General features: G+C 41.4%; 1 protein-coding gene across 4 annotated transcripts in view; it reads left to right on the forward strand.

Moving 5' to 3' along the window:
* Window positions 1–12235, forward strand: part of KYAT3 (kynurenine aminotransferase 3) — a 70114-nt gene that overhangs the window by 16417 nt on the left and 41462 nt on the right. The gene's annotated exons all lie outside the window — the stretch shown is intronic.

A 12235-nucleotide genomic window follows, 5' to 3' on the forward strand; every position in this document is an offset into this window, starting at 1 on the left:
TCGGACACGACTGAGCGACTTCCCTTTCACTTTTTACTTTCATGCATTGGAGAAGGAACTGGCAACCCACTCCAGTGTTCTTGCCTGGAGAATCCCAGGGACGGCAGAGCCTGGTGGGCTGCCATCTATGGGGTCACACAGAGTCGGACACGACTGAAGTGACTTAGCAGCAGCAGCGGTAGCAGCAGCAGTGGCATCCCCCAGTCTGTGCTGTAAGAATGTAAAAAAAAAAACGGCATTATCATTTGACTGCATCCCCATTTCTGTCATGATCTTCCTCCCCACTGCTCTCTCTCTCATCTTTTCATCAATGTATTGACAGGCATTTTATTATAGTACTTTTTAAATGGGAGGGAGGCAGGGGAAAATGCCATGATTCATTAGCCAAAGGTAAGCCACTCAGTGCTTTTCCCTAGGATTTTTGAGACTGGCACCAGAGAAAGCTCTCAGTAGCTTTACAGTGGTGAAATTGGGAAGTCTAAATGTGTATTGTTTCATGTGGAGAAAAGTGGGCTGAAATTGTGTGGGAAAGTGGTAAAGCGGAACCATGATGAAGGTTAAGTTTCTGGATTCAATGTTACCCTTGAGTCTGGCTGCACCAGTTACCTTCTCATGGTGACATGAGCCTTCTAAGAAATTTCGCTTTTCCCATAAAGTGTTCGGATTGAGTTTTTGTCTCTGCAACTAAGAGATCTGATTTGTATAGTTTTGGGGCATCTCTGTATTTGTTTGCTTCTCATTTTCTAAGCTAGGAAAGAGCATAACATAGTATTTTATTTATTGTTGTTGTTGGGTTTTGTTTTATTTTTTTAAGTCAGATTGGGGAACAACCAAATTTCTAGTGGACTGTCAAACTGGTACTGTGTCAATAAATTAACCTTTCCAAAGGGAAAGACAAAGTTTCTTTTAAAAATAGATCTGTATTTAAACAAAGGACACTGAGGAAATTGTATAAGTGCTAAGAAATGAAGGCAAATGATACTGTGTCATCACCACATGACGTAGTTGTTGTTGTTTAGTTGCTAAGTTGTGTCTAACTCCTGTGACCCCCATAGACTGCAGCATGCCAGGCTTACCTGTCCTTCATTATCTCCTGGGGTTTGCTCAAACTCACGTCCATTGAGTTGGTGATGCCATCCAGTCATCTCACCCTCGGTCACCCTGTTCTCCTTTTGCCCTCAATCTTTCCCACATCAGGGTTTTTCCAATTAGTCAGCTCTTCGAATCAAGTATTGGAGCTTCAGCTTCAGCATCAGTCCTTCCAGTGAGTATTCAGGGTTGATTTCCTTTAGAATTGACTGGTTTGATCTCCTTGCAGTCCAAGGGACTCTCAAGAGGCTTCTTCAGCATCATGGTTCGAAAGCATCAATTTTTCAGTGTTCAGCCTTCTTATGGTCCAACTCTCACATCTGTTCGTGACTAACTAACCCATAGATCTTAAAGATAATAGATGTTTAGGCTACCCCAGCAACCTGGCATCACGGTAAGCGGTATGCATTACATGGGTGGTTCCTTTCTGGTCCAGCCTAGTCTTAAAATACTTGAATCCATCTGCTTCTCATGCCTGGTTATTGTCTTCACCTCTCCATCCATTAACTCTGTTATTTCTGTTTCTGGCTTTTTCTTGCATTCTTTCTGTTTTACACTTGATTACCCTGTGAGTCATAGTTATCAGCCACCTTGATTTCACACTTTGAGCTCACCTTTTTTTTTTTTTACATTTGTCCTATCCCATCTAAATGCATCGGATCTTATAGTCAGGGCCTTCAAATAGTATACAGTTGACCTGAGCATCTTTGAGTCTTAGGATAATGGGTTAAGCTTTTTTTCTTCTTTCCAAACTTTCCTATTCCAGTACCATTGCAATAGACTTTTTTTTTAAGTTGAGCTGTATTTGACATACACTGTTGTGTTAGTTTCAAGTATATTACATTATGATTTGACATGTATACATTGCAAAATGGTCGCAACAACGTATAGTAACCATCTGTCCCCATACAACATTGTTACAGTGTTATTGACCATATTCCTTATGTTGTACATGACATCCTGATGATTTATTTACTGGATTACTGCAGGTTTGTTCCTATTCATCCCCTTCGCCTATCCTCTTCTCCCTTCTGGGAGTTCTTTGTATCTGTGGAACTTTTTATTTTGTTCATTTCTTTTTTTTTAGATTACGCATACAGGTGGGGTATTTGTCTTTCTCAGTCTGATCCCATGGACTCTGTCTGTGGAATTTTCCAGGCTAGAATACTGAAAGGGATTGCCATTCCCTTCTCCAAGAGATCTTCCTGACCCAGGAATCAAACCCAGATCTCCTGCCTTGTAGGCATATTTTTTACCATCTGAGCCACCAGGGAAAACCCTCATTTAGTATAATGCCCTCTAGATCCACTCATGTTGTTATAAATGACACGATTTTATTTATTTTTTTATTGCTGAGTATATTCTACTGTGTGTGTGTGTGTCTGTGTGTGTGTGTGTGTGTGTGTGTGTGTGTGTGTGTGTGTGTGTATTCACACATACCACATCTTATTTTTCCATTTATCTATCAGTTAGTTCAGTTCAGTTCAGTCGTGCCTGACTCTTTGCAACCCCATGGACTGCAGCACGCCAGGCCTCCCTGTCTATCACCAACTCCCAGAGTTTACTCAAACTCATGTCCATTGAGTCCATGATGCCATCCAACCGTCTCATCATCCTCTGTCGTCCCCTTCCCCTCCTGACTTCAGTCTTTCCCAGCATCAGGGTCTTTTCAGATGAGTCAATTCTTTGCATCACGTGGCCAAAGTATTGGAGTTTCAGCTTCAGCATCAGTCCTTCCAGTGAATTCAGGATTGATTTCCTTTAGGATGGACTAGTTGGATCTCCTTGCTGTCCAAGGGACTCTCAAGAGTCTTCTCCAACACCATAGTTCAAAAGCATCAGTTCTCTGGCACTCAGCTTTCTTTATAGTCCAACTCTCACATCCATACATGACTACTGGAAAAACCATAGCCTTGATTAGACGGACCTTTGTTGGAGAAGTAATGTCTCTGCTTTTTAATATGCTGTCTAGGTTGGTCATAACTTTTCTTCCAAGGAGCAAGCGTCTTTTAATTTCATGGCTTCAGTCACCATCTGCAGTGATTTTTGGAGCCCCCCAAAATAAAGTCTGACACTGTTTCCACTGTTTCCCCATCTATTTGCCATGAAGTGATAGGACCAGATGCCATGACCTTAGTTTTCTGAATGTTGAGCTTTAAGCCAACTTTTTCACTCTCCTCTTTCACTTTCATCAAGAGGCTCTTTAGTTCTTCTTTACTTTCTGCCATAAGGGTGGTGTCATCTTCATATATGAGGTTTATCTATCAGTGGACACTTATCTTGGCCATTGGTAAATAATGATGCAGTGAACATTGGAGTACATATATCTTTTCAAATTAGTGCTTTTGTTTATTTCAGGTAAATACTCATAGGTGAAATTGCTTGACAGTAACAATACCCACTACTTTGACTTGCAGCTTCAGTTTTGGGGCTTCCCAGGTGGCTCAGTGATAGGAGATGCAGGTTTGATCCCTCTGTTGGGAAAATCTCCTGGAGGAGGAAATGGCAGCTCACTCCAGTATTCTTGCCTGGGAAATCCCATGGAGAGAGGAGCCTGGCAGGCTAGTCCATGGGGTCCCAAAGAGTCAGACACACTTTGGGGACTAAGCATGCACACATATGTGAATATGGTATGGAAGTCCTATTTTTCATTTTTAAAAGAACCTCCTAACGTTTTCCATGGTGACTGTGCTAATTTACAATCCCACCAGTAGTGCACCAGGGTTCCTGGTGAGAGCAGTTCTGACAGGTAACAGTAAACATTTTACAGACGAACAGTGAGCTTTTTCTCATCTCTGCCAAGAGTGGCACCTAGTGGTGATTCTATAGAACTGCAATTTTTCAGCTTTACATTGACAGCAAAAGATACTGCTTTTACCAGCAATTTTGCATTTATTACATAACATTTCGGTATATGTATACCAGGCATTCATCTACCTGGGAACAGAAGTCACTTCATGAAGTTAGCTGTCTAGAAATGATACAGGCCCTATAGATGTTCTATTGTACAACGGGGGCTCCTGTTTAATCCCTGATAGTATTTCAGGTTTATTTTATTTTCCTAATATTGGACCTAATCTGGACAATAACTTTCAGACAGTGAGCATTGCCCCTACTGCTGAATCTTGACATCTCTGGGCATTGTTGGGTATCTTTTACATTTTCCCTACTATAATTGTTTCCTCAGGCTACCTTAACAAATCAGCACAAACTAAGTAGCTTAAACAACAAAAATGTATTAATGGTTAAGGACACTAGAATTCCAGGATAAAGGTGTTGGCAAGGTTGGTTTCTTCTGAGGAAGAATCTGTCCCGTGCTTGTCTCCCAGCTTCTGGTGATTTGCTGACAGTCTTTGGTGTTTCTTGACTCACAGAAGCACCACCCTGACCTCTGCCTTCACCTTCAGGTGCCATTCTTCCTGTGTGCTACTCTGTCTCCACATTTACCCTTTTCATTTGGATGCCATTGGTGTTGGATTAGGGCCCACCCTAATACCCCCCAGAGATGCTCAGCAGGCTCAAATATACCTTGTGCACACCAGGACACAGAGACCCCACAGAGACTGAGACAGAATGGTATTTGGGTGTCTCCTGAGGAGGTACGGGTCAGCAGTGGACTGCTGCAGGGGCAGGGGCTCTCGGTGCAGTAGACCTGGGTGTGGCATAAGCCCTCTTGGAGGAGATGGCCATTAAACCCCACCATAGAGCTGCTAGAACTTACACAGGACTGGGGCAACAGACTCTTGGAGGGAACAAACAGAAATTTGTGTGCACCAGGACCCAGGAGAAAGGAGCAGTGATCCCACAAGAAACTGACGCAGACTTGCCTGTGAGTGTCCAAGAATCTCGGCTGGAGGTGTGGGTCGGTGGTGGCCTGTTGCAGGGTTGGGGGCACTGAGTGTAGCAGTGCACGTATGGGACCTTTTGAAGGTCGCCATTATCTTCATTACCCCCACCATAGTTTGGTCTCAGGTCAAATAACAGGGAGGGAACACAACCCCGCCCATCAACAGAAAACTGGATTAAAGATTTGCTGAGCATGGCTCAGCCCATCAAAAAAAGAGCCAGTTTCCCTCTCAGGCAGTCTCTCCCATCAGGAAGCTTCTATAGGTCTCTTACCTTCTCCATCACAGGGCAGACAGAATGAAAACCACAATCCCAATCTAATCACATGGACCACAGCCATGGCTAACTCAATGAAACTATGAGCCATGCCATGTAGGGCCCCCCAAGACAGATGGGTCATAGTGGATAGTTCTGACAAAACGTGGTCCACTAGAGAAAGAAATGGCAAACCACTTCAGTATTCTTGCCTTGAGAACCCCATGAACAGTATGAAAAGGCAAAAAGATAGGACACTGAAAGATAAACTCCCCAGCTTGGTAGGTGCCCAACATGCTACTGGCGATCAGTGGAGAAATAACTCCAGAAAGAATGAAGAGATGGAGTCAAAGCAAAAACAACACCCAGTTGTGGATGTGACTGTTGATGGCAGTAAAGTCTGATGCTGTAAAGAGCAATAATGCATAGAAACCTGGAATGTTAGGTCCATGAATCAAGGCAAATTGGAAGTGGTCAAATAGGAGATGGCAAGAGTGAACATCAACATTTTAGGAATCAGTGAACTAAAATGCACTGGAATGGTGAATTTAACTCAGAGGACCATTTTATCTACCACTGTGGGCAAGAATCCCTTAGAAGAAGTGGAATAGCCATCATAGTCAACAAAAGAGTCCGAAATGCAGTACTTGGATGAAATCTCAAAAATGACAGAATGATCTCTGTTTGTTTTCAAGGCAAACCATTCACTATCACGGTAATCCAAGTCTATGCCCCAACCAGTAATGCTGAAGAAGCTGAAGTTGAACGGTTCTGTGAAGACTTACAAGACCTTCTAGAACTAACAACCAAAAAAGATGCCCTTTTCATTATAAGGGACTGGAATGCAAAAGTAGGAAGTCAAGAGATACCTGGAGTAACAGGCAAATTTGGCCTTGCAGTACAGAACGAAGCAGGACAAAGGCTAATAGAGTTTTGCCAAGAGAACGTACTGGTCACAGCAAACACTTTCTTCCAGCAACACAAGAGCAGACTCTACACATGGACATCACCAGATGGTCAACACCATAATCAGATCGGTTATATTCTTTGCAGCCAAAGATGGAGAAGCTCTATACAGTCAGCAAAAACAAGACTGGGAGCTGACTGTGGCTCATATCATAAATTCTTTATTGCCAAATTCAGACTTAAATTGAAGAAAGTAGGAGAATCCACTAGACCATTCAGGTATGACCTAAATCAAATCCCTTAAATTATACAGTGGAGTGAGAAATAGATGCAAGGGATTAGATCTGATAGACAGAGTGCCTGAAGAACTATGGATGGAGGAGTTTCATGACTTTGTACAGGTGCAGTGATCAAGACCATCCCCAAGAAAAAAAAGGCAAAAAGGCAAATGGTTGTCCGAGGAGACCTTAGAAATAGCTGTGAAAAGAAGCAAAAAGCAAAGGAGAAAAGGAAAGATATACCCATTTGAATGCAGAGTTCTAAAGAATAGCATGGAGAGATACGAAAGCCTTCCTCAGTGATTAATGCAAAGAAATAGAGGAAACAATAGAATGGGAAAGACTAGAAATCTCTTCAAGAAAATTAGAGATACCAAGGGAACATTTCATGCAAAGATGGGCTCAATAAAGGACAGAAATGCTATGGACCCAACAGAATCAGATGATATTAAGAAGAGGTGGCAAGAATAGACAGAAGAACTATGCAAAAGAGATCTTCACAACCCAGATAATCATGATGGTGTGATCACTCATCTAAAGCCAGACATCCTGGAATGTCAAGTCAGGTGGGCCTTAGGAAGCATCACTATGAAGAAAGCTAGTGGAGGTGATGGAATTCCAGTTGAGCTATTTCAAATCCTAAAAGAGGATGCTGTGAAAGTGCTGCAATCAATATGCCAGCAAATTGGGAAAACTCAGCAGTGGCCACAGGACTGGAAAAGGTCAGTTTTCATTCCAATCCCAAAGAAAAGCAATGTCAAAGAATGCTAAAACTACCACACAATTGCACTCATCTCACATGCTAACAAAGTAATGCTCAAAATTCTCCAAAGCAGGCTTCAGCAGTATGTGAACTGAGAACTTCCAGATGTTCAAGCTGGATTTAGAAAAGGCAGAGGAACCACAGATCAAATTTCCAACATCCATTGGATCATAGAAAGAGCAAGAAAATTCCAGAAAAACATCTACTTCTGCTTTATTGACTATGGCAAGGCCTTTGACTGTGTGGATCACAACTAACTGTGGAAAATTCTTCAAGAAATGGGAATACCAGACCACCTGACCTGCCTCCTAAGAAATCTGTATGCAGGTCAGAAAGCAACAGTTAGAACTGGACATAGAACAACAGAGTGCTTCCAAATTGGGAAAGGAGTACGTCAAAGCTGCTTATTGTCACCCTGCTTATTTAACTTATATGAAAAGTACATCATGAGAAATGCTGGGCTGGATGAAGCACAAGCTGGAATCAAGATTGCCGGGAGAAATATCAGTAACCTTAGATACGCAGACGATACCACCCTTACGCCTGAAAGCAAAGAAGAACTAAAGAGCCTGTTGATGAAAGAGAAAGAGGAGAGTGAAAAAGCTGGCTTAAAGCTCAGCCTTCTGAAAACTAACATCATGACATCCAGTCCCATCACTTCATGGCAAATAGATGGGGAAACGGTGGAAACAGTGACAGACTTTATTTTTCTGGGTTCCAAAATCATTGCAGATGGTGTGTAGCCGTGAAATTAAGACGCTTGCTTCTTGGAAGAAAATCTATGACCAACCTAGATAGCATATTAAAAAGCAGAGATATTACTTTTCCAACAAAGGTCCATCTAGTCAAAGCTACGGTTTTTCCAGTAGTCATGTATGGATGTGAGAGTTGGACTCTAAAGAAAGCTGAGCACCAAAGAATTGATGCTTTTGAACTGTGGTGTTAGAGAAGACTCTTGAGAGTCCCTTGGACAGCAAGGAGATCCAACCAGTCCCTCCTAAAGGAAATCAGTCCTGAATAATCATTGGAAGGACTGATGCTGAAGCTGAAACTCCAATACTTTAGCCACCTGATGCGAAGAACTGACTGACTCATTAGAAAAGACCCCGATGCTGGGAAAGATTGACAGTGGGAGGAGAAGGGGCTGACTGAGGATGAGATGGTTGGATGGTGTCACCGACCCAATGGACATGAGTTTGAGTAAACTCGGGGAGTTGGTGAGGGACATGGAGGCCTGGTGTACTGCAGTCCATGGGGTCGCAAAGAGTTGGACGCAAGTGAGCAACTGAACTGAACTCATTAATTATAGCTGCAGTGAAAAAATGAAAGTGTTAGTTGCTCAGTCCTGTCGCTCTGTGACCCCATGGATCATAGCCCACCAGGCTGTTCTGTCCATGGAATTCTCTAGGCAAGGATGCTGGATTGGGTTGCCTTACTCTCCTCCATGGGATCTTACCAACTCAGGGATTGAACCCAGGTCTCCCACATTGCAGGTTGATTCTTTTCTGTCTGAGCCACCAGGGAAGCCCACATCTGCAGTGAACCTATTTCTAAATAAGATCAATTTCTGAGGTGTTCTCAACATAACAAGTAATGGAAGGAGACAAGTAGCATATTTCAACCCATCATAACCTCCTGTTTCATTGTTTATCTGGATTTTATTTTTGCCATATAGTCAGGCCTAGAATGAATCTGCCTGCAATGCAGGAGACCCGGGTTTGATCCTTAGGTCCGGAAAATCCTCTGGAAGAGGGAATGGCTACCCACCCAGTATTCTTGCTGAGAAAATTCCATGGACAGACAAGCCTGGGGGGCTACAGTTGCTGGGCTCACAAATGTTGGAGACAACTGAGTAACTAACACTTTCACTTTAAGCTATGAAATTGCTTTATCCAATAAAATGTGAGGAGAAGTGATGTGTATACACCTAAGGAGAAAATTTTAAGAATTTTTTCCTTTTGCTGTGAATCTGGCAGTACTGCAGAAAGAATCTGTTTCATCGTCTTATGTCTCAGAGTCACAGTGACATGGAACAGAGTAGCACGTGACTTCCAGTGGATGTGTAGCAGGAAAAAGAAATAAACCTTTCATTATTTTAAGCAATGGAGACTTTGGGGTCTTGTGTTACTGAAGTGTTAACTTAAGGAAACTGATACCACAAGTTAACTCCTAATGTGTGGGATTTTCTCATCCATTCATGAGATATTTATAAAAGCTTGTTCTGGCTAGTTAAAACTATGGTTTTTCCAGTAGCTATGTATGGATGTGAGAGTTGGACCATAAAGAAGTCTGAACGCTGAGAAATTGATGCTTTCCAATTGTGATGCTGGAAAGGACTCTTGAGAGTCCCTTGGACAGCAAGGAGAACAAACCAGTCAGTCCTAAAGGAAATCAACCCTGAATGTTCACTGGAAGGACTGATGCTGAAGCTGAAGCTCCAGTACTTTGGCCACCTGATATGAAGAGCCGACTCAGCAGAAGTGGACTGCAGAGGATGAGATGGTTGGATGGCATCACCAACATCCAATGGACATGAATTTGAGCAAACTCCAGGAGATAATGAAGGACAGGGTAGCCTTGTGTGCTGCAGTCCATGGGGACGCAAAGAGTCAGACACAACTGAGCAACTGAATAACAAATGTGCTTGGCATAGTACTATGTGTTGGATACTGTGATGATTAATTTTATCTGTTAACTTGGCTAGGCCACACTACCCAGATATTTGGTCAAACACCAGCCTGTATGTCTCTATGAAAGTATTTTTCAGTTGAGAGTAATATTTCAATCACTACAGTTTAAGTAAAATGAATTATTAACACTCTCTGTGATGTGCATAGCCTTGATTCAATCAGTTAAAAGATGTAGAGAAAAAGACTGAGGATCCCCAAAGAAGGGGGAATTCTGTCTCTAGCTGTCTTTGGACTTCAGCTGCAACACTAGCTCTTCCTTGGCTGGAGCTCTACAGGGCTTGAACTTCTGGCTCCCACAATCTTGAGAGCCAGTTCTTTAAAATAAATCTCTGTATATATGTACATCCTATTGGTTCTGTCTCTATAGAAAAATCCAGTTAATACATACATCAGTGCAAACACGCTATAAGTAGTCCTCATGAGGACTTAACAGTCTAAAGGAGCAAAAACAGAAATGCAAACAGATAAAAAAGACAATGTTTTGTAGTAAATGCTGGGTACTCTGTCTCATGGGAGCACAGAGGAGGAGCATCTGACCTTGACTTGGGGAATCAGAGAAGGTCTCTGGAGGAAACAGAGTCTAACTTGAGAACTGAAGGTGACAGGTGGAATAGGAATTAGTGGAGTGAAGGGACAAGGTTGTGGAGACCAGGGATTAGATTAAATGTAGAGCATGCATTCTTAACAGGGGCATTATTGCCCCCAAGGGGGAGAAATTGCTGCTTGGCAGGTGAAAGCAATCTTGGTTATTGCAATGTTTTCTGATCATCCAAAGCTCAACTCTGTCTGACAAAATATTATTCCTTTACATTTAATGAGAGAAATGGGGAGGCATGTTCAGCAAAAATATCTAAAAAGTCTCCATGGTTGGAAAGTGGTGACTAGAAGAAAAAAAGGACGGAGAAACATTTGTATAGAAAGACCAGTTGTATGGAGGAAAGATCACATATGAACCTTGTGAGAGAAGACTATAGAATATTTGATAGATCAGAATGTTCTAGACACAAATTTTAAAGAAAATTAAATCTGAAATGCATTTTGACTTTATCTAAATAATTTAGGTAAAATTGGACTTTTTAGTCTAAATTATCTACTATAGACTCTGCTTACTTTTATGTATGAATCTTTATTTTATAGGCACATGCTGAATAAATCATCAAGATTTAAAAATTTCTTAGAGGGATCTCCTTGGTGGTCTAGTGGCCAAGATACATCCAGTGCACCCGGCCTGGGTTTGATCCCTGGTTAGGGAACTAGACCCCACATACCGCAACTTAGAGTTCATGTGCTGGAACTAAACATCCCCAGTATCGCAAAGAAGATGGAAGACCTGGCGCAGGTTTAAATAAGTAAATAAATACTAAAAAAAATTTTTTTTCTTAGAGATGGCAAAAGACAATTATTGAGATATCTTTTTCTGGGACTTTCCTGGCAGTCCAGTGGTTAAGACTCTGCCTTCCCAATGCAGGGCACAGATCAAACCCTGGCTGGGGAACTAAGATCCCACCTGCCATGCAGCACAGCAAAGTTAGTCCTCTTCTGTTTATCTTTCTGGGCATTTTTAGTTTTATAATTCTCTAAAATAGCATCCTCGTCAGGTGGGCACTTAATCATAATGCCATTCTGGAAGGCACATTAACCTCTGGAGAATCTGCATGTGATTTACTTCAGTGGAGTTTCAAAGATTAAAAAATATATATATATGAGAAAAACAAAAAGGTATATTTCTTGGTTTCATTATTGGAATAGAATGAGAACAATGGTCTGTTTAATAACCATTATCACTATCTTCCTTCTAGATTGAATTTAAATTACTTTACTATTCTATTAAGAAAATCTTTGCAAAAATGCTGCCAATCATTTTTTTTTTAATTTCAGCAGCTTATTAACAATGAAATCAAAGATGCTCCATGCTTCTGAGAGATAATGTAAACTTCCTTTTAGAATCTTAAAGAACTAAAAAATTGAATGCTTTGCTGTAATTTTAGCTTTTAATATGTCAAGCTTGCTTAATGTGAGTAGACCTGACCTGAATGTCTGATATGCTTTTTTTTTTTAAAGGCAGCATTCTAGTAGTCTCTTTTAGAATGTCTTCTGCAAAAGGCAGTGTGTGAAAACAGTGCTGAGTATGTGTTCTGAAGTCAGACTATCTGGGTTCAGATCTTGAGTTGAATCTGTTTAGGTTTAAATGCTACTTGCTTTCGTGAACTTGGGCAGATGTAAAGTTACATGATCTTATCCTCTCTGTACCTCACTTTCCTCATGTGTAAATTATGGCTAGTGATAGAACCATAATGTGGGGTTGTTGTAAATATTAATGGAGTCAATTATTTAAGACCCTTAGAACAGTGCCTGGTACACACTCAATAATGTTACCTATTATTACTATTATTTAGAACTCCTTATTG

This window comes from Budorcas taxicolor, chromosome 3, assembly GCF_023091745.1.
Source record: "Budorcas taxicolor isolate Tak-1 chromosome 3, Takin1.1, whole genome shotgun sequence".
NCBI lineage: Eukaryota > Metazoa > Chordata > Mammalia > Artiodactyla > Bovidae > Budorcas > Budorcas taxicolor.